Consider the following 22617-nt stretch of genomic DNA (forward strand, 5'->3'; position numbering starts at 1 on the left):
TTTACGACACACTTTAGCTCTGAGAGGGCTCCCTAATGCAAATGCCACCCTTATGCGAAAGAGAAAGAGGCCAAAAATGTGATTTTAACTCAAATTTCTTCTCCATGGAAATTATTTTTGATCATAAAATGAGTTTTCTCCTCGTTTAATTCGCCTCGTTCTCAGCGACAATTTTCGCGAAAAGCTGCCTTTGGATGCGGGGGTGGTCCTTTTTAGGCATTCTGGGTTTATAACATTTCTTTATACAGGGGTGGTGAGAAATTCTCTGACTGAGCGACATTTCTAACTATATACAGGGCAGCCGGATTATTGGGATGGAATTTTTCTTACAAAAAAAAAGATTTGAATTTCTTGAACCACAAAAATCTTAGAAAAAAATCAGAAGAAGAATTTGAATAATTTCCAAGAGATATATTCTTTGCAGAAAAATAAATATTCAATAGTGATGTAATAATATAAAATGTTGATTCTAAAAATTCATCAAAACTCATTTTTTATGTATTAATTTTAAACTAATAATTTAACGTATAAGTACATTTCACGAATTCATTCTAAAATTCCATTCTAATTTCAGCTAAAATTCTGTACAAAATTTTTGAATTTGTTTTTGCATTTTTTTCAGAAAATTCGTGCATTTTCCCATAAAATTGCATTCAAAATTCATTATTAATCTTTTTCTCATTAACCGTACTCTCTCTCTCTCTCTCTCCGTGTGAGTTTATGACGAAAATTCAGTGCAGAATTCTGTCGGCAGAACCGGGGGTGTGCCATGAGGCCAAACAACCCCCTACCCTCGATAGAATTATTCTCAAAAATGATCGATTGGCGTTCAACTCGCTGAAAGAGGACACAAAAAAAAGTATTCCCAATTTTCTATCGGTTTATGGGGAAGTTTTGTGCACGAAAAAAATGCCTTAGCTTCTGCTCCAGTACATTTCCTGTTTATTTTTGAAATAGATAAATCGATATTGGTGCACATTTGTGCTATATATACACGATAGCGCGGGTGGGGTGAGCAATTTGGGGCACTGAGTCACGAAAGGTTGGGGGGTGGCAATTTGGCGACGAGGGGAGAGGTGTTGCTGGAAATTCGATTGAAGGTTTTAAATTCAATACAAACACGGTGACATTCCCGCATTTATCATTTCCCATATTTTGAGGGATTATGCTATTTAGCAATGTGGTTTGGGGGGATTGCTCCATATTTTCAATTATAACCCCCCAAATTCGCAACTGACAGGTAAATTTATTTGTAAAAAAAAATATAGAATTACTTTCGAGTTTTGTGGTCTGCTGATTGTGGAATAAAACAGATTTACGCAGAAGAATATTGCAATTTTGCTGTATTTTTTTCATTAATAATCTCCACCCCCACAAACTATGCATTTTGGAAACTTTTTCATGTGGGTTGGGTGATGCTTAAAAATAAACTTTTGGTCTGCAGGGGCAATGGAGGGGAGGGTGAAAGTTCACCCCCATAGCATAGATAAAATGCATTATTTATATTTTAATGGGGTTTTGCATGCTTGGAGGCACAGAAAACGTGAAAAATCGTGCCTATGACATTCCAGTTCTCCTCATCTCGCATAACTTCTATCTGTATATGAGGTTTATTTTTTGTTGCTGTTGTTGTGTATCAATTCCTCCCGCCCCATTTGCTGGGAAAATTATTGAACGCCACTCTTTCCGCCATTATCCCCGGCTATTCATAAACAAGTCGACCGAAATACGATTACATGCGGAGATTCATTGGCAAATGCCGTGGTAATGCCGGGGAAACATATTTGATAGACGATAATTGGTTTATATATAATTAATAAATTGCGATTTATCGATAGTGCTTTATTACATATTTCTCCGCGCGCTCCAACGCAAAATTAAAGAGCCGCAATGGTAGAGTAATGGGGCTATGTCGCCCCCAGATTGTGTATTGATAAATTCCATTCACTTCGCTATGCATTGTAACTGATGCTCCCCATGTATATGTTGATATTAATTTAGCACAATATCGCTGAGCTAAAATGGAATGTAAAAGCGAACAAAAAGCATCAATTTTGCCATCACAAATTTAATTTATTTATTATATATGAACTCTTTGATAGAATTTGAATAGGAAACTCATCCGTTCTCATATGCATAATGTAATTGATAGAAAATAAACCCATCATATTACATAAATGATGCAAAATAATTTTGTGAATCAAAAGAAAATTAAATTAATTCAAACTAGAAATATATTGTGCAGTTTAATATTTATTTTGGTATGATAAAACTAATTGTCGAATAGAAATAAAATCAGTGAACTCGGCTACAGGTTTAATTTATTTATCACATTTTAAACATATTTATTAGGGGAAAATGGGGCAATATTGTATTAAATTCATTTATTAGGAATTCAAATAATTTATTGTTTTTATTGTCTAATTTATTTTCAATTCTATAATTGTATCTATTTTTTGACACTTTTTGATAAATTGCACCAAATTGCCCCCGGCCTGGGGTAAAAAAATTATCGTGAAAATTCATAAAAAATATACATATATTCAAATGAAACTTAAAAAAATACTTTTTTTTTTAATAAAACAATCTATTTTAATTAGAAAAATATAATATAATGAAATAAGAAAAAAAAACTCTAAAAAGATTTACCAATAAGTAATACGGAAGCCACGCCCACATTTCATCTATTTTCGTCATCGTTAGGTATAAAGCATATGCTTCAATTTGACAACTCTATGAATTAGATGCATGTAATAAAATTAAATACAAAAATATTTGTTTAATTTTCAAATTCAAAAAACCTTACACTCCTTTAAAGTTTAAATTAATTAAAATCCTCCCCCCTCCTCCCTTATACACCTGAATAATCATATATAACTTGCAAACTAATTCGTGAATTAAGTAAAATTTGATTTAGTTTCTGCATTTCACTGATGAGCTAATGATTAAATTAAATTTTATGTAGGAAATTTGAATTTGAATTTAAGCATGAATTGTATGCAAATTGGTGTTAAGTTTTAATTGCTACAAAACTTAGATGAGATTTAAATTAGTGCCAGACATAAAATTTCACAATGAGGTGAATTTCTCTGTTATAGTGGAAGGATTTCCTTACCAAAGCTTGATCGATATTTTTTCAGTCATTTTTCTCTTTAATTTTTTAAAAAGTTTTTTTCGGATTAGGGTGATATTTCATCCCTCCTGAAGAGGAAGGTATACATATCGGTGTGAACCGTGTATCGACAGCCATCATTTTGCAATTCACCCCCTGAGGATAATTCGCATTAATCTCACAGTGTGTTGTGTACATAATACAATTGAAAGTGCAATCCTCCGACATTGATTGTGCATTCGGGATAAATTGGCGTGCATCCTTCGGCAAAGGAGGCACCACCACACTGCATTATTGCATACAGTGCAATTTTGCATGCTATTGTATCGCGACACCATTGAAAGCCATGTGTGCAGTGGAATCAACATCACCAGGGGAATTCCTATAGCTCTGAAGAATGGGGGTGTCACACTCTGAAATCAATTTCTCCACCATAGGAAGCCCCATGAGAGCACTGCAAATCACTTCGCGATAAATTGAAATATCCACTTTACATATAATTTCGATTGATTCCTCACACCGCGCTTTAGGAATCTTGTATTCCTACACACCGATTTATTTCCTCGGAACAACCACCCACTTTCCACGGAGAAAATGATTGTCGATCCACAATAAAGGCACCCACACACACACCCCTTTAATGTCCCAATCCACCACCTACACATAATCCCTTCATACTCAACTACAACTCAATATCTCTCACACATAGCACCCCCAAAATCCCCCAACGCCCCATAAAATGTGAGCCAAAAGTGTTTCGGGGGGATTTATGTAACATTTCGCGACGTTTTTGGCAATGTTTCGCATTGGGGCATAGAAAAGGTGTCGCCATATCCCTCTAACTCTCACCCTCACTCTCCTATACAGGGCTATTTCCATAATCTTGTTCATAACTCATTGAAAAATGTATTTTTTTATGACACACTCTATGGATATTTATTTTAAGCACCAATTCTCTGAAATAGACAAGTCCTTAACGATTTTGCAATATTCAATTTTGAATCAACAGTCAGTTTCACCCCTCGTTTAGGTTACTAAAATTGATTGTACGGGGTATATCGTAAATCTTAATATTATCTTACATTTATTGTTTTTGATTCTCTATTATAGATATCTTCTATATCCGGTTTATATCTTGGCCTATCGTACAATCCTTTCAAAGGAAAAATTCAAAGAAGAAAGTTTTTTTTTAACTTTAAACGATATTTTGAAAGACTCGAAATGAATAAACTTCTTCAAAATTTAGGATCCTTTCTCAAAATATTTCTTCAAATAAATTATATATGAAACTTTGTGCAAAAATGCACTGAATATTTCATAAATTTCATAACATACGAAATCCATATGAATTGATCAAAACAAGTGGATGAAATGCTCTCTAAATATTTATTCCTTATGACCTCTCTCTCGCATTTAGCAGTGAAATAGTAATAAAAGAAAGCTCTAGCAGAAACTATAAATATTGCGAAATTATTGTCTCTTTATGTCCCCCGTGAGGGAAAAAATAATCATCATTCCCGCATATCAATATATATTTATCTCACACAAGAGAGACGCTCCGCAACACGCGGTGCTCCTTTTTCCAATTCCTCAAATATCAAATATAAAAAGGAAACATTCGTTGATTTATGTTCAATATAGTATTGCCCCATCCGCCCCATATTACTGCCGCATATGTGGGGGGATAGCACCCGCAGGAACATATTGAGATGTGAGTAGATATCATTCAACATACCCCACTTTTTCTGCTTGCTCAAGCGAATTTATGGATTTTATCAGTTGCGAATCATCCGCGTACATAAGCTCTCCCGCACCCAAAAGCTCAAGAATGCATAAAAAGATTTCGCTATATTGAGAGCTTTCAGTCACATGGGGTATATTAAAAATCGCAATGTGATAGAATAGGGAAAAAACTCCATCTCATACAAAAATTCCCGTGCAGTAGTCCAAAAAAAAACGTATTAGAATTAATTTTCAGAAAAATCTCTTTTTCCCCCTTCAGAGGCCATAAATGTCAATAAAAAAATGCTCTCAGGGGGAAAAATATGAGGGAAAAAACTGCGGAGATTGAGGAGCTTCACCGGGTATTTGAATGACAATAAATAATATTAAGTACGCCAGCGCCTTGTGGGGGGATACCCTCTTTCGTCAATCAATTGACCAAAAGCCCCCTCATAGGGCCAGACATGGATCTACTTCGGGATTGGGTAAAAGTTTCCTTTTTTACGGTCCATTAAATGCTGCCTGGGGAAATCATTAGGAGCAGAAATATTTCATGTTACACAACAATTCCCCAATTGATAGGTTTGTGTGCGCTTATGAGATTTTTGCTCCAACAAACAGAAATGACCGCCCATTTAATATCGGCCACCGTAACCATCCAGAGCAGAAGAAGCGAGGAATACGTGCTATTTTTGGGACATTGAGGGTGAAATGCAGAAAATTTAATTTTGTTCTGAAATTTTAAAAAAAAGTTGAATTTTTAATGGACTGAAAAAAATTTTTTCCGGGAAAATGAAAAATTGAAAATTATGCATGTGGGAATAAATTAATTTTTAATTTAAATGATTTATTTCAATGGGTTAATATGAATGTGAAGAGAACAAGAAAAACACAATTTATTTAATTAATTAAATCTTTTGAGTTTTAATGCGCAAAAATAAGTAAAAATTCCTTTAACATTAACCAACATTTCATCCCAAATAACCGGATAGTTTTTCTTTTGAACAAAAGCTCCTTGCAAAAACCTTCCAGACGGGGGAGGCAAGTTGAACTAATTTATGGTTATTGAAGTACTTAAGCAAGATAATTTGCTTAATTCCACCAGTTTGTCGGAAAGAGGTTGGTGGCCATATTTAAAGGTATATATACTTAGGTAGTAGTCAACCCCATACCATCCCAAAATCGATAGCTTTCGCGCAAAGAGAAATCGATCTTTACTCCGTCGCCCCGTGACAAAAATGTCCCCATAAACTTTAACTTCACCCCTCCGAGGCATAAGGGAGAAAGTTTCATGGCGGAGGGATTCGTCGGCACGGCAAAGTCATCAGAATTTTCCCAAGGAAACTTACCCACCCAAAGACGGAAGCTCTCTCCAATGTTGTGGCAAAGACGCGATTTACAATGATGAAGTGGATATAATCCCCATCGATTGCCCCATTCTGTGCTCGCGAAGCAACAAAGTTTGATGGAAGATGCACCATTGGCGGTATATCACCAAGCAATGGCTTTTGCCAAAGTAATAATTTCCAAAACATTTCGCCAAAGTTTCGGGTGCCAAGAATTTGATTAAATCTTCCGTACTGGGGATTGTGCAGACGTCAACCCATATGTATAGAGGAGTTTTAATGGGATTTATTTTGTTGCTTTTTTTCTCATACTTTCTCAAAAGTTTTCTTCGTCATCCTTACTTGGGTTTATAAGAACTGAGAGTGAAAAAAGTGCAACCTTGCACTATGTCCTGACTATGTCCTTCTTACCACCAACAATGTCGGTCCGACATGGCTCATATGCTAACACGAACAATTTGGATCAGATACACTGTGGAGAAATGCTGCCGCCTGTTTTGGATAATTGCTCCTGGCATCGATGTTCCTGTATGCATCCTGTGGAGTAGGATGCATTCATTAGTCTTCCTTGCAACCGCCCACCCCTTGTCCCTGGCAGCTGGCGGCAAATTCATGGGAAAGCAGCATAGTGTAGCTCCTCCTTCAGCGTCAACTCAAATCCCACACACAATTCATCCACCTCTGAAAATCTTATCTATATGTGAGTCTTCTTTCCCCTGTGAGAATTCAATTTGTCATCATGAGCTGCTACTTGCATCCGGGAGGAAGTATCGTCAGTGCAGTCAGAATGTTTAGAACAAAGCCAAGAATAAAGCATGATTAGGATGGCGTGCAAGAAGAAAATAGGGTGTTTCCACTAAAACTCACATCAAAAGACGTTTTATGCTGTGAGAATGTTAGCAGAGCTACTTCTTATTTTTTTTAAATTTTTTACTCGATTCTCAAATTATTAAGACTTAAAATTTAAATTTTGAATAATTCTATTATTTGTATATCAACTAATATTGTAAAATCTGTATTTATTACCTTCTAAAGAAAGCACGAAATGAGATTTAGTGCAAAAAAAAACAAAATATGAACAAAAAAAATAATAACGTACTTTTGTCATAAACCACAGCTAGTTTGACTAATTAAACTTTTATTTACATTTCATTTCAGAGAATTAAAAATTCCTCCCCTGTACCCTCCCGAAATTGCAATTAATTAACTTTATATAACATTTGGAGCCATACTTAATAAAGTAATTGACTGAAATTATTTTATTTGCATTTTTTGTTTAACATTGTTTGTATTTAATTAAATTATTATCACTCCCTTTTAATTATGAAATGTTTTAAATTTAAGGCTAGATGTTTTCAAAAAAAAAATACAGCATGTTGTCATTCTGCTGTTTTTTTTTCACGGGAGCTTTCTGCAAATGAAGCTTCAGCCTTAGCAAAGGGACACAATAAGACGCATTTGTGCATGAATTAAAATTTAATGAAATCATAATAAAGAAGCAGAGAACGTGATGTGTTCGCCTAATCCGCAAATCTAACATTCACCCCATCTCAAGTGCATTAATCTTTTCGGGTGGGATTCTCCTGGTTTACTCGTATTTTTTTTCACCCCCTGAAGATTCAGCTTCGGGGGTGCTCCACTTCCTAGTTGTATATGCTGCTTTATGTGGTTGATATAAAATTCATTCGCTTCGCATCTTTTTTCTTTCCTTCCTGCATTAACACACACATTGAGGTTGATCCCAAATTGCTACACACGTTCAACCTTTGAAATGTCAGAGGCGATCCATGTGGTTGGGGGTGTGGATTTAAGCTCAAGCAAACAAAGCTTCAGCGTGGAGCTTATGTAGGTAGGGGAAGGGGTTGGACCGAAGGGATTCCCATGGTGAGGAAATTGATCTTCCACCATTCACACAGCACCTCCACAAAGCTCATCCCTTTGCGCTGTTCCTCCTCGATTTCCGCCACAAACGCTGTGGTGTACGATGTACAAGTTATGCCATATGGTATTCATGTGTACAGGGTGAGGTAATTGAAGTGTCTATTGCAATTTAAAATCATTTGATCTTTTGGTTTTAACATCAAAGACCTACAGCTAGAGTTTAAGTGTACATAACTCTATTTCTAAGAAATTTTCGATTAATTACCGTAATTTGCCTTCATTTTCAGCCCTATGCGCACTCTGTAACTTCTCTCCTGTCAATATCATCCCCTCCTATGGCTATTCTTAAGCTTCTCGGGCTTTCTAAGTTTACTTAAGAACCCCAAATCTCTGGCTGAAATATGTCAAGTTTGTAAACCATAAGATTCAGCATTAATAGCATTAATTTTCTCAATGTCTACCAAAAGACAAATGTCCACTTCAAATAATATGTCCACCACAAAATGTAATGTCATTTAGCACACCCTGCAATGTCTGTTTCCTACCCTGGTGTGCAATATATAAAAAATGAGGTCTCGCTCTTTTTTACGATTTGTTGCTGTTTTTCTGCACTCTTTCGCTATTGTGTGATGGCGGGAAAATGGGTTGGGATTATTAAGGCTTTTTATTTATGCCAGGTCGTATCATTTCAATATTAGGAAATGGACCGAAAAGGATGCGCAATGCCATTTCAACTGAATGATGATGCCAGATGCTTCGTTCTCTCGTGGGGATTTTAGCTCAACTTCTTGCACAACACAAAAAGCTTTTTCAGCGCCACCCCCTCCCTCCATTATGGACAAAAAGCAGCATCTCTCTGACATAAAAATAAATTCTCTTTTACATTTAAAAGAGCGCACTTGGACGAAGAACAGAGATTTTCACAGAAGATTTCTTCTTGGCTATTTTTTTTTCACCAACCATCACCCCCCGGAAAGTTTTTGTTTGCAAATTCCACGCCCTAGGGGTGGTTGGTAAAATGGGGATGGTAGATTGGGGCGGTGAGTGGCCCTACAACATATTCTGGATATTTTAAATAATAGAATTTCAATTACAAATGCCCATTGTATTAGTCATTCTGGGCGTAGGGTGTGAAATGTGGCATTATTAAATTCAATTGCATGATTTATAAGCTTTGTTTGTCAACATTTAACATTTCACATCAACACTACAATAAATTCATGTATATATTGGGTCGTATATTAATGTATATTCATTTATTTTCATGTAGAAATTACCCTCAGTGTTTGGTATTTGCGTGGTATTCGGATGAGTTATTTCAAAGGAAAAGCCAGAAGTTGAACTTACCGAGTAGTAGATAGTAAACATTTATCATGCTACCTATGCTCTTTTACTGCATTTAATCATATATTTCGTCCGTGCAATATAATCATTATCTATCATGTCTTCTGACTATGCTCGCTGTGCTTTTACGTAATTTGCTTTGGGTGTTTTTATCCATAAAATATTAGTATGAAATATTATTGATATTTCATGAAAATAAATTGGAAAATTTTCTATTTTATCTAATATATCGTTTTAAACGTTTTAGTTTATAAATTGGCTTCAAAATTGATTAAAATATTAAAACAAAAAATATAATTCAAAACGAAACAATACATATAATAGCAATCCAATCTAATCTAGTTTAATAAAACTATTTAATAAATGGGATTCGATTGTTTTTCAGTATGAATTGTTCAATGTATTTACTCCTCTTTAGAGCATACTTTTCCTCATCTATAGAGCATATTTTTATGGAACATTTTGTACCAAAATAGAGAGAATTTATTTGTGAAAAAAAAATGAAAAATTCACTGAAAATCCCAGAATAAGAAAAATCAACACGATTGACATAGAAGGGACTTGAAGAAATCACTCCTGTCTCCCAAAATTCTAAAGAAAAGAAAATCAAGAATTTCCAGAAGCTATATGTAGCTAGTGTTTATCCTAGATTGCCAAGCATATTGAAAATGTAATAACTTTTATAGGATTCTTGTTTTTCTTCATTTGCTCCCCAATAGTTTTCCCAGCAATATTTCTCTTATGAATGGTGTTGATATTGCTGTCATTGGGGATGATACGAAAAACCTTTTTTGGGACTTGTGTCTGCTATATATACTTTTTTTTACAAATACAACAACCCAGACCGACCTCAATTCTGCGGTGAGTGCAAAATTCTTGTGATTCGCTTAAACTAATATTTTATTCCCATCCTCTCGTTCCAAAAGTGATCCCAGCATTGTCTTCTTGTCTCGTATCGTTTGCGAAAGAAGGAGACTTCGAAAAAAAACAAGAACTTTCTGCTGGGGATGAGGGTGCGGGAAAACAGTAACGAGGTGGGTGAGAGAAATGTGTGTGGGGACCATGAGAAAAATGGAAATAAAATGGTAAACAGAATAATTTTCCCATGGGAACGTGGAGAGGGAGCTTGCAGCGGGATTGCAAGGGCGGTGAGCTTTAAGCTTCCCCCTGCCATTGTGGGAGAAAATGGTTGTGTGCCGTTGAGGTATTAAGCGCAAAAGGAGCCCCGAAACCGATACACTCACTATTTTCCCATTACTTTCGAGGGCAAATGTCCCTAGGTTTTGCCTTCTCCCTCCATGGATAAATTGTGCAAGAATATCGATTTACCATTCACTCCTACAACTCCCTCAGGGGCGATGAGGTAGCACATGGGAGGAGTAAGAAAAAAAAGTATATATATGGGACATGGGCCAATACCCGTGATTCTCTATTTACCTATCCCACAACACACAACTACTCCGGGTCTAACCGCAACAAATCTTAATTTGCAATCTTCGACATAGCCCCCAAAATCCTACCCCACACACACATACACCTCTTGAACCATTTATGGGGCGTTTTTCCTGGCATCCCCCATAAATTGCAGCTGAATTAAAAATGCATTTTCTATTTCCGTCCCTGTTTCCGTTGCTCGTAAATTAATTTGCCAAACTACCGGGAGCTTTTTCCATACTAAGGGTGGCTTTTTTTCGGTTAGACAGCTATATAAGAACTTCCAAGTTGAGCTTCCTCTCCATACGAAGCGAAGACTTTTATATGTCCCTCGAGTAATCCTGTGGCTTCACAACTCAATGCGACTACCAGGGAGCCATAAGTGAGGGATTTTATGATATTATGGAGAATTTGGAAAAAATATCCTTGGAAAAATCGAATAAAAATTTCATGTTCCTCAAGACTTCTTATGAATTTACTTACTGTTGGGCAAAAAAAATCCTCAAATATGGGCTTATTGCTTATTGAAATATTTTTTTTCTTTCTCTGGAAAGATTTGTAGATGTATGAGTTTGGTAAATCCTAATTAGATTTTATTGAGAAGGATTTTTTTGCTTTGATATTAGTTTTGGAGGAGCTTTTATCAAAAAATATACTGAAAATAAAATCAAAATTAAAAAATCTTTTGCTGAAAGAAGCTCAAAAGATGAATTCATCAATAAATCTATTCGAACATGAAATATTTGGTACTTTCTCCATCAAAAACTCCACTCATAACTTCTTCTTCCGGTTTACCTCCTGCATAGGTATTCGCTGGTTATATACAGAAACTTTCCTACGTGCCCTAAATCTGCTGCGCAAGTTTTCCCAAAGATTTCCTCTCGCGTGATATTTTATTAATATGCACATTCATACTTAAATATAGTTTCATACATATTGTGTATTTTATCAGTCTCCTTGCATACACCGGACCACCCCCTGGTGAGCTCATTAATAATGAACCCAGTAAGGCGAGGATGTGGAAAAAGAAACTTTTCCGTCGTATTTTTGTCAGGAGAGGCATACGCCCCAGAGGTGTGCGCGCAAAAATACGCCGACAGAGTGTTGAATGTATATAGAGACCAGAGAGGGAGTTCGTATTCAAATCAACCTGGGATGCGGGGGGTGGCAAAAAGTTTTCCGGGTGAGTAGAGAATAATATTTTTCTGAAATGTTGAACGAAAGAATGGTGAAAATGAGCCATCATTGACAATTCAAGAGCAATTCCGGAAGCATCTTCTCTGCCAGAGCACTTCATTTCCACACCAAGCCTCTGGACACCTTTTTTTCCACTTCAATCCCCAAAGCCATTTAAACTTTGTCATCGACCAATTTGGACTTTCAACAGGTTAATCGAAGAGAGCTCCAGCCAAAAAGGGGTAAAAGTAAATGGGAAGAATTGATGCAACTTTTTCGTTTCGAGAATTCAATTTTCATGCCATTCTGTGTGGTTTGGGGGGTTGGTATTTAAAACTCTTTTGGCTCGTGTTTTTAATGTGAGTTTTTTAGAAGAAGAAAAAATATATTTTAAAAATATTAAATGCCAAATGTGGGTGGGGAAAGTGATCATCTTTCGTCAAAAAACTTTTTTCAGCCTCTTTCTTCTCCTTGAAATCTTTCTTTAAAAAATAATAATTTTAAGGAAACTTCAAAGATGTTCCTTTAGCCGTTCTCTTTCAACAAAAAAAAAAATACAGAAAAAAATGCCATTCAGTGTTATTAATAAATTCATTTTAGGCTCAAGACCAAAAGCTTCCTTCTCAAATGATTTCCAAGAAGATCTGCCCGTTTGTGGCTTTATAGAGATGAAAAAGCAAACCAAAGAAGAGCGGTCAAAAAGGAAAATCTTACGAAGGAATGAGAAGCATAAATTGTGTGTCTGTTTTAATTAAAGAAATAACCGAAATACGGTATAATTTATTATATTTGTATAATTTCGCATGTTGATTCCCACAGAGCAATTTCTTGTGCAGTAAATTATGTTGTTTATATAAACTGGACTTTTTTTCTCGGTAGGGGTGTGGCTCGAAATTGAAATTCGGAACAAGGAAACAACGATATGTTTCTCTTTGAGGGTTACAGGATTCTTCTGATTCTTTTTTTCGTGAGGTTTTTTTGGGGTCTTTTCATGGGCTAAAGGAAATATTTAATTTAGTCCCTTTCAAATGGGTGACAATGATCGTAAAACACACGCCAAATGACACGGGCTCCAGAAAGGAAAATTCAGCTGAAAATTCAGTTGGGGGTTTTCTCTTGTGGTGCGGTATAACATTTAATCTTTACGGACTTTATAACGAGAAAATGAAGAGGATGCGTGTCACAAATTTCATTTTGTCCCCATACCCCACAGTTCGGTACATCCACGGGGATGAAATAAAGCACAATGGAGTGTGTTTAGGGGACGTACCAGAGAAGTAACTTTTATACGAATGTCAACACCGAATTGTCTGCCACTGAGCTCGGTAGTCATCAAATGCTTTTATAAGGAATTTTATAAATTCCCACACTCCCCCTTTTTTGTGCTATATACACCATCACCCCGCGCATTTGCATACGAAAAGACGCACCGCATTCGGTCTGCGACAGGGGATGGATTTAAAGACTCAATGGAGAAATGGGGGGATGGGTCGCTCTTTCGCGGAACATTTTCACTTTCGCATTCACAAACATGTGGGAGCACCATAAACGATTCTTCTCACAATTTTATATGCTCTGTGGTGGTATCTTTTCATACTCTCTCTCCCTCTCCCTCTCTCTTGCGCGCGTCAAAGTGGGTCGGATCACCCACCCCACGATCCCCATCGCGTGAAAATATTCCCACAATTTTATTTATTCCATCAGCATCCCCTTTTATGCCCCCCATATAAGTAACTTCTATGCGATGTTTCGTAATACTGGTGAATTCTTCTTGTCGGATTTGCGACATGCATCGACTCTGGGATGCAATGCACAGCATAAAGTTGTCGTAATGATTTAAAATCCCAGCAATAAGCCAATTTAAACGGTACAATGATGAGTTGGATAAAAGTTCCCCATCACTGTCCTTATGAACATTACTCGCAAGACGTTGAGATTGTCTTGATTGCAAGTACAAGGAAAAGTTAAAATAAACATTGCGATGAATATTAAGCAATTTTGAAGAAAATATATAGCATGAGAAATCCTCATTGAGCTCTGATGACTCTTTCTTTGCATTGTCACGTAACATTTTGCGTCATTTGAAAGGGTATGAGAATTTAAATAAATCCTCTTTATTAAATTATTTTAAGAATAAGTGGAGAAATATTTAAAGAAGACAGTTTATTCCCAGAAGGTTACCGATTAGAGAACAGAAGCATGCGAAAATAATGCATTTCTTCTTCATTTAAATCTTCCAGTTGACCAACATAGCATGTCTTCCGCACCAATTAGCCCATTTATTTTTTTCATTTTCCACGGATGCAAAATTTGCACATTGAAGATTGAAGCGCAAAATTCTCTCACCAGAGTGATATAAAGTCGTGTAATCACATTAAAAACTTTAATGTGTCGGCATGATGGGGAAAATTATGAAAATGGGATGAAGCCAGAAATTCTCGCCGTTTTGGGGAACTTATCCATAGTTTTGGAGCATTTTCTTCCTTCAGCAATTAAGCAGAAAATATATGCAAAGTGGTCCAAATGAAGCGGGTAGAAGAGGAAAATGAGAAATTAATGCTTGCAAAATTGACCGAGAAATTTCCCGTGGCTCATCCTCCGACAGTTTTTTTTTCTTTCTCATTTTACCTCCTCAAGCGCCATGTCCCCTTATTCTGGGGGGGTTTGTATAAATCACAAAGTGTCGGAAGTGAGTGCGATTTGTGGTCTTAAGATTAAAATATGAACCACCCCTTAGACTTTTCCTTCTATAAATCATGATTTTGTTTTCCTCCTCAAAGGATTAATGATCATGTCGAAAGAACGGGAAGCGCTGCAGGGAGTATGTGTTTGATTTTTCAAGTCCATTCTCACCAACTAAAAGTTCGCTCTAAATGAATTCCCTGATGTGGAAACTCCCCGTTGCTGGTGGTTTTTTCTCGCGGCTGGAAAAATTTGTGGGAGATTTCAGAGATAATTACACTCAATTTCCAGTAGAATGAAACTTGAAAATGCGATGATTGCAAATTTACAACTTTCACACACATAGACCAAACTCTCCGCTGTGTTAATCTTTCGTATTTGCGATAAGACTGTAAAAGTTAAATTCGCCAGGGGGTAGGATTAAGAGCTCGCACCACTTGGGTAAAAAAAGTGAGCTTTTCAGGTGATTAAGTGCTCGCACACTGCATGAATGACCTCCTCGGAGCTTTGCCGCGAATTCAAAAGAGCAACTTTCAATTACAAGATCATCAAAAGAGATAACTAAACTCATCCATCGTTAGCTTTTTACAGCCCTTTCTTGCACTCTATATGAAAAAACATATGAGAAAGCTTTGTTTGCTCTGTACGAAAAATTTAAAAGTATTTGAATATTTGTGAGATTTCGTGAAACATGTTCCGTGACATTCCGGGACAAAAAAAATGCAACTACTTCACAAAATGTCCTCTGTTTATCCCATATTCAATCAAAAGGATTGCATTCTTATAAGTAAAAAATTAATTAACTTATGAATGTAAATCTCATCAGGGCTATAAGAGTTTTTGTATAATAAATTCTCTTGATGCTTTCTTTAGGAAATGTATTAAGTTTCCCGGAAGATTTTCCTTATTCTCAAGTAGAACAAGACGGTAAATGTAAACGATGTTTTATTAATAAACATCCTGCGAAGGGAATAAGTAAATTTTAAATTTTAACTACATTTTCTTTCTTGGAATTCTTGAAATGGATTAAAATTTTCGTATTTTCTCATGTCATGCAATAGCAATTTAGTACATATAGATAGAATACTGATGACCCCTAAAGGAAAATAACTTTTCTTTAAAGAATAACCTCTAACTTAAATGTTTATTTTCTGCGGATGAACACTGCTATAAATTTTGCAACTTTTCCCGCGAGAAAAATAATTTTTTTCCACAAGAAAATAATTAAATTTTCACGCATTTTTCCGAATTGTTGGAAAGGAAAAAACAGAAATTGTCATTTTCTTTATTCCCCAAAATATATGTCACGCTGTTTCAACATAAAAAAAAACGTTCACCAACAGAACTACATAATAAAAGGAACACTATTTCACTTGAAAATTGCATGGTGTGTGATTTCTTCGTGTTTGGCGTGAAGAAAAAATAAACCACGAGGGAAACTTTAATGGAGAGAGTTGGTGAAATTGAATTTTTTTTCTCTTGTGCTATTCCTTGTTCTCAGATTCCCACCCCCTGGGGAGGTATTCTTGGAGAGAAAAATGTTTTCTCGTATGTGTGTGTAGCACGATGAATGAAAATTCACTTAAATGTACTTTGGTTGACATCAAAAGAAGTCCTCCGACGGCAAGCAGTTTGGGGGTGGGTGGGTTTCAAGTGAAAATTATCCCGAAAATTGTCTTATGGGATTTTGAAGAGGCACAAAAATAACATAATTGGATTTCTCTGTTCCCTTGTCAACGGCATTGTCCTCAAGCAGCACAATGGGGGAGTTGGTGGCGGAAGTCTCTAGCAGACTCTCTGTCTCCTCTCTCGGCTCTTTCGGTGAAAACTTACAAAAAGGACTCGGGTGTCGTCCCAATTAAGTGCAAATCCCAACAAATATCGCGAAATTCAACACGGATTTTGCACACAGAATGCTAAAACGACGAAAATCTCAAGCTAATCATTTGCCATAGCAAAAGCTCTTCTTCTGAGCTTTACAAAATTAAATGATAGAGGAGCTTCTGCCACCCACAAATTCGGCTGCTGGTGGAGTGGGTGGATGAGAAAACGAATGCCTTTGCGCGGGGTATGCGACATGAATTCCTTCTTGTGTGCGCGCCTTTTGTGGCTGCGACTGAGTGATCTTTCCGCCGTGACTTCCGAATGTTTGGCATACAAATTTTCAAGCTTCCCCACAACCCATCACACCCTTCTCCACAAAAAAACCCCAACCACGTCGGAAGTCGAAGAGGAAAATCGTTGGCACTTTACGCACCCATAAATTTTTCTTCGGCACTTTTTTTTTGCTTCCCCCAATACTAATGGATTGCCCGGGCTTTGGGGAAGTGTTGGAGGTTTCTTTTTTTTTCGTGGTTCCTAAGGGCATGGTGACAACCCACTTTCAACTGCAAGACGAGCAGTGTGAAGGATGAGAATCAGAATGGTATTAAAGATAGAATCTTCATGGCATATGAGGAGACTTGTTTATCGCTTCTGGGTGGTTTTCATCTCAATACAATGTACATAGCAGATCGCGCCCTCAGTGGCAAATTGGAAGGGTGTACACCCACCCACCGAGGGGGCGTCTCGTAAAGTCCCTTGACGACACCATAAAGTGCCAAGAGAACTGAAGGAAATCGGAAAATGTGTTCGGTGTGAAAAGTGCAAAAGATAGAACATTTTGCTTGCATTCTCCGCACATTTGACTGTCCACCCATCGAATGCTTCATTTTTTACGTCCGGTTTGGTAATCGTGATAGAATGGGTGGTGAGGTGGGTGAGTGTGGGTGGTAGACAAGAACATGTCTTCTTCGGTTTTCTCCTCGCTCCATTTCCCGGGCGACATGCACAGTTGCACACACAACTTTGTGACAATCTGAGGGTATTTTCTCCATATCTTGGGAAGATCTCTCGCTCTCACAGCGAGGATTCTCATGGGTTGACCAGAAGTCATGAATTGCCAAGCATCGTCCTTCCCCCAAGATATCTGGGTATGTTCTCGGATGTGTCTGACAGACACATGAAATATACTTAAAGTTAACATGCGATAGGAGGCAACCACTGCTGAGCAGTTTGACTGGAGATTGTGGCACTAGAAATAACATTTTGTGGATATGATTTGAAGAACCTCATGGTGTTCTACTGGAAAATCGATAATATCCGTAAAAAAATTGGTCCATTGACATTTTTGGTTTTCCCATTTGACCTCATTTGAATTTTTTATTCATTTTTATGGAAAAGGAGGTCAACTTCATGTGAATGAATTCATGATTTAGTAGATTTATGCTAAAATAATTTTCAACAGATTATTTTTAAGGAAAATTTCAACTTTATTTCACACTATCTGCTCCCTAAGGAATAAATATAAATTCTTTTGTATAAAAACGTTGAAAAATTTTCCAAAAAATGGAATAAAAAGGTTCAATTTTTAATTTTATTTTACTCTTTTCTTTCTACTTTTCCAATCATCACAAAAATAAATAAAATCCTAAAAACAGTCAGTGTAACAAATACTATTTTTTTAAGCTCCTCTTATTGATGTCTTCGCTCAACTCCCCATTAAAGCGAATTTTGTGCAAAATCCAATGACTTTCCCTCTGTGAATATAACTTGAAAAGATTCTTCTCAATGCTCACATCTTATGCGATAAAATCTGCAAGATTATTGAGATCAGAGGGATGTGATTGTATTAATGTCTACCATACGGGAGGATTTTGTTGGGGATGTACTGCAATGATAAATATCCATTAGATTCCCCTCCCCTCTCACTCGTCGGTGGAGGAGGGTGGTTTGAGTTGAGTCTCAAGGGGGATTGAATCTAACCATCTAAATATCCGGTGAGATAAAATTTTCACACACACACGCACATCATAAGTAATGCGGAGGAGCAAAAGGCACTCCATAGGAGTACATAGCGAAGTGGATTCCATAACTTCCTTCAGTTGTTCTTTTATGTATACGCAAGCATATCCTCCACGTTTTTTTTTCTTCGTCTCCATTCTCATGTTGAGCTTCATGATTTCTTCTATTCTCTCACTCATGCACTGTGGGTGGGGGTGGCACAGGAGTCATGGAGTGAAGGCAAAGGGGTTGTGTACACACACAATACCGAGGAAGGGAATGGATGGAAAGAAATACACACACACAGTGCGAGATGGTGACCTAAAACGTGTATGTGCCAATAAACATAAAAATAAAAATATAATCTTCGATAGAGCAGAGTCAGAATTGTCCTGAGGAAAATAATTCTGCGTTATCAGACACATCGCATCACATAAATTGCAGATAAGCCAGGAGAATACGCCAATTTGGGTGACGGCGTTTTATGCCAAATGTTGTGGATGCGTGTCTTCCTGAATACGACACCGCCATGAGCTTTTCATCAGAAATGGCTGCGAAGGAAACCTGAGATCCATAAAATATCTCTCAGGTCGGTGATCCACATCACACCTCCCCCACCATTGTGGCACAATGAACCTTCACCCCCCATGGGGAAAATGCCTCATGGGGAGATAGAGCACGGAGTTACAGGATATCCAAACTAAATTTGGTGGCATTCGCACGGGATTCCTCCTGCTCCCCATTTTTTTCTTTTCTCCACGCGGTAACATCGCCGGGGGAAAAAGGAAAATCTCATGTTATCATGCGGGATGAGGGGTGGGGGGGAGAGCTTTTCTGGTAATCAGGGAACAAGAGAGCACAAGAAACATACAGCAAATGACATCAAAAATATCACACCTGAGCCCTCCCACTGCCAACCATTCACAAAATATTATGTTTCACACGCGCGTGTGAAATACGAAGGTGCCAGGTAGTTCATAACTCTCATGGCCTAATGCTCTCCTGAATTGTGTGTAGGAGGTTTGTTTGGTGAGGACTGGGAAATCTCTCCCCTAAGATCTTTCAGTGTCATGGGAAATGTGAAAAAAGAATGTACAAAAGGTAATTTATTAATCATCAATCTTTGATTTTTTTGTAACTATAAATTTTTTGTTTTATTTGATTTTTTTTTTGACTTGAAGTAATTAATTTAATAAACATAACGTGACATATATCAAGATGGAGACGCCTGGTATGTGTTTATGTGGTTGTAAAATTAGTTAGAATTTAGATAGGTGTTTTTTTTTTAGCAAGAATACGTAGATTTATTGTCAATTGAATTGAATTGAATTGAATTTGAATTGTGTTATGCGTTTTATGCTATATTTTTGGAGCATAAATTGTTGGCAGTTCTCGGAATGAGAAACAAATTTATGTAAAAATTTTCCAACAATTTTTTTTATTAATTAAAAAATATTGAGAAAAAAAGCGACATAAATAGCAAAAGTATTTAAAATCATTTCCTTAATGCATTTTTAATAGATACTTTCATGAAAGTGTTACAATGGAAAAATTTTATGAAATTCATTTAATAAAATATGTTGGGAATTTCTTCTTTACGAGAACTCTGTGTGTCATTGTACATCCATTAAAAATCCAGCAGGGTAGTAAATCCCTTTTAAATGAAAATGCATTCCATATTTTATCAAAAACAACGATATTCTCTTCTGAAGTTGATAAATTACTTGAGATTCTTGTTCTATGAGCTAAGAAAAAAGTGAAAAATCGGAAAAATCAGACAAAGCCAACGCATTGGTGCCAGGGGTGGGATTTACCAACAGTACAGTGCATGAAGACGACAGTGCGGTGGTAAATGTAGTAAATTTTATGGGGTTCAAGTCTATCCGCTTTCAATTGATTGTCATATATGAGTGTGATGTAACTTGGTTACTGCCAATACCTTTTACATCTCCTCCGTGGAATAGGCCATAAAACGTTGCGGGAGATCTCCTGAAATGGTGCTCATTCCAAGCACTTCGCACACTGATCACATTGGGGTAACACATCCATATTATATTGAAACTGCTCTGATCTCTCACACCTTCTGGCGTGAAACTCTTCAGTTAATTGTGCTACGAAAACAATATTATTATTACACCACAAATTCCGCAAAGGATGAGAGACACAGCCCCGCTGAAACAACACACAACTCTGTGAGAAAATTAATTAATTCACCATTCACATCGCATTGTCGGATGTTAAGAAGCCCCTCATTCCAAATATTATGTATCTCGTGAGCGACTAATTATTGTGTAAAATCATGCGACGAAATTAGATGATAATTTTGACTATGAGGGGGTGAGATTGCAAGCACAAAAATCTCCACCGTCTATTTTAGGGGAGAGAATGCGTGTTGTGTACCCTCCGGTGTAATTATTTTAATTGAAACGCGTGAAGGGGACGGTCACTGACCCGAAATCTCAGAAATGTTTTCATTTACCAAATGGAACACCGCTATCCCCGGCCACTCGTGGTCACTTTTGGGTAAAAAATTGCTCACAAGGCGATCATAAATTCCGATCAATTCACTTCAATATACACACCGCACCTTAAGCTTTCTATATAAGTGAGAAAGCTCTCTATTTTTTTTCTCTCTCAGGAATGGTTTAACAATCCACGAACCTCACGGCCTCTTTTACGAAAAACAATGCCATATGTCACGTTAATTCCTCCAAATTATTTCCTCTATTAAAAGCGATTACACCGCCGAACACACGGAAAGGTCGAAAGTCCCTGGCAAATTTATTGCTCTCTCGCCCTCTATGTACAACTAATATGTGGACAATCACATGCGGAAGGGACTTCGCGAATGAATGAAAATGCCGCGCGCTTTCTCAGGAAAAGCCACCGTACATGCAGCTCGGTCAAGAGCGTCGTGAAAACTACCCTTGAGTTTGCCACAAGTGATTGAACCGTCTCAATATAGTCAGAAATTCACCACGCACGGTGAATTGTCGGCATCCCAAAAGGGCATGCGCCACCACCCCTTCGGCTGAACACAACTCCTGATTTTTTGGGAACAGCCAGTTGAGAACTGTGGCGTGAAAGTGCGAGATGCGAGAGCAATGCCTCATGCATTTCACATGATATTCAATTTTTCACGTGAATTTGCACAACACGGTGCACATCTGATAAACATTCAACTGTTGGGTGCTCATAAACAACCCTCACTCAGTGCCTTCAGGGTGAAAATCCCAAACATCTCCCCCGCACCACGTGTTCAACAAGGTTACGTTGAAGCGCTGAATTGAATTTTAAACGAAAGCGCCAATAGGATATTATCCCTCTAACATTGCTTCTTTTATTTTCTATTGCATAATGGGGAAAATATATAGGTAACAGAGCTTTGAAATTCTTTAAAAAAATTAAAGTAGAGTTTGAAAAAAATTGCGTAATCAAAATTGCTACCAAAGCTAAAATCTTTTTAAATTAAACGAGCTTTTAAAAATTATATAAAAGCTTTCAATAAAAAGTTTATCAGATCTTTGGAAAATTTGCAGGGATTTTGGTTAGAATTTCATTTTTTTTTAATTATCCATTAAAAAATTTACTTTGTCAAATTACAAGACATAGGTAACCTAGGTAACTATAAATTCGAATTTTACTAAATAATGGGCCTAATTCAGCGACCAAGAAACCCTTGAAATCTTTGAATTTTGTACTGAAATTTCAAGATTTCAATCGAATTTCAAGGGTTTCTTGGTCGCTGAATAAGGCCCAATATTCAACTAAAAAAATCTCTCATAAATCAGATTATTTATAAAGAACTTATGAGAAATATTTATTGAAAATATTAGTCGAAGTCTTTAATAATCTGAGTTCTGATTAAAAGCTTCTGACCCCCCACACCTCCCTCTAAGCGTTGTAAATAATGCGATGGATTTATTGTGTGTTAGTCAGTAGCAAACTATTAAATAATTTTAATGCATTCAAATCCCTAAACGTAATATCTATGGTAGATTGGGTAGATTACATATGATTTACTTAGCACCGGAACTGAGTAAACATAGTGCACAACAGGGTGGTAGACCGAAATTCAAGTAAATAATACAGAAATTC

General features: G+C 36.8%; 1 protein-coding gene across 1 annotated transcript in view; it reads right to left on the reverse strand.

The window, feature by feature from the left end:
- Nucleotides 1-21446, reverse strand: part of LOC129787295 (dipeptidase 1) — a 66421-nt gene extending 44975 nt beyond the window's left edge. The window contains exon 1 of the mRNA XM_055822758.1: nucleotides 20459-21446. The gene's annotated coding sequence lies outside the window, so the exon portion shown is untranslated. The remainder of the gene's footprint in view (nucleotides 1-20458) is intronic.
- Nucleotides 21447-22617: the final 1171 nt, after the last annotated feature.

The sequence above is a fragment of the Lutzomyia longipalpis genome, chromosome 1, assembly GCF_024334085.1.
Source record: "Lutzomyia longipalpis isolate SR_M1_2022 chromosome 1, ASM2433408v1".
Lineage (NCBI taxonomy): Eukaryota > Metazoa > Arthropoda > Insecta > Diptera > Psychodidae > Lutzomyia > Lutzomyia longipalpis.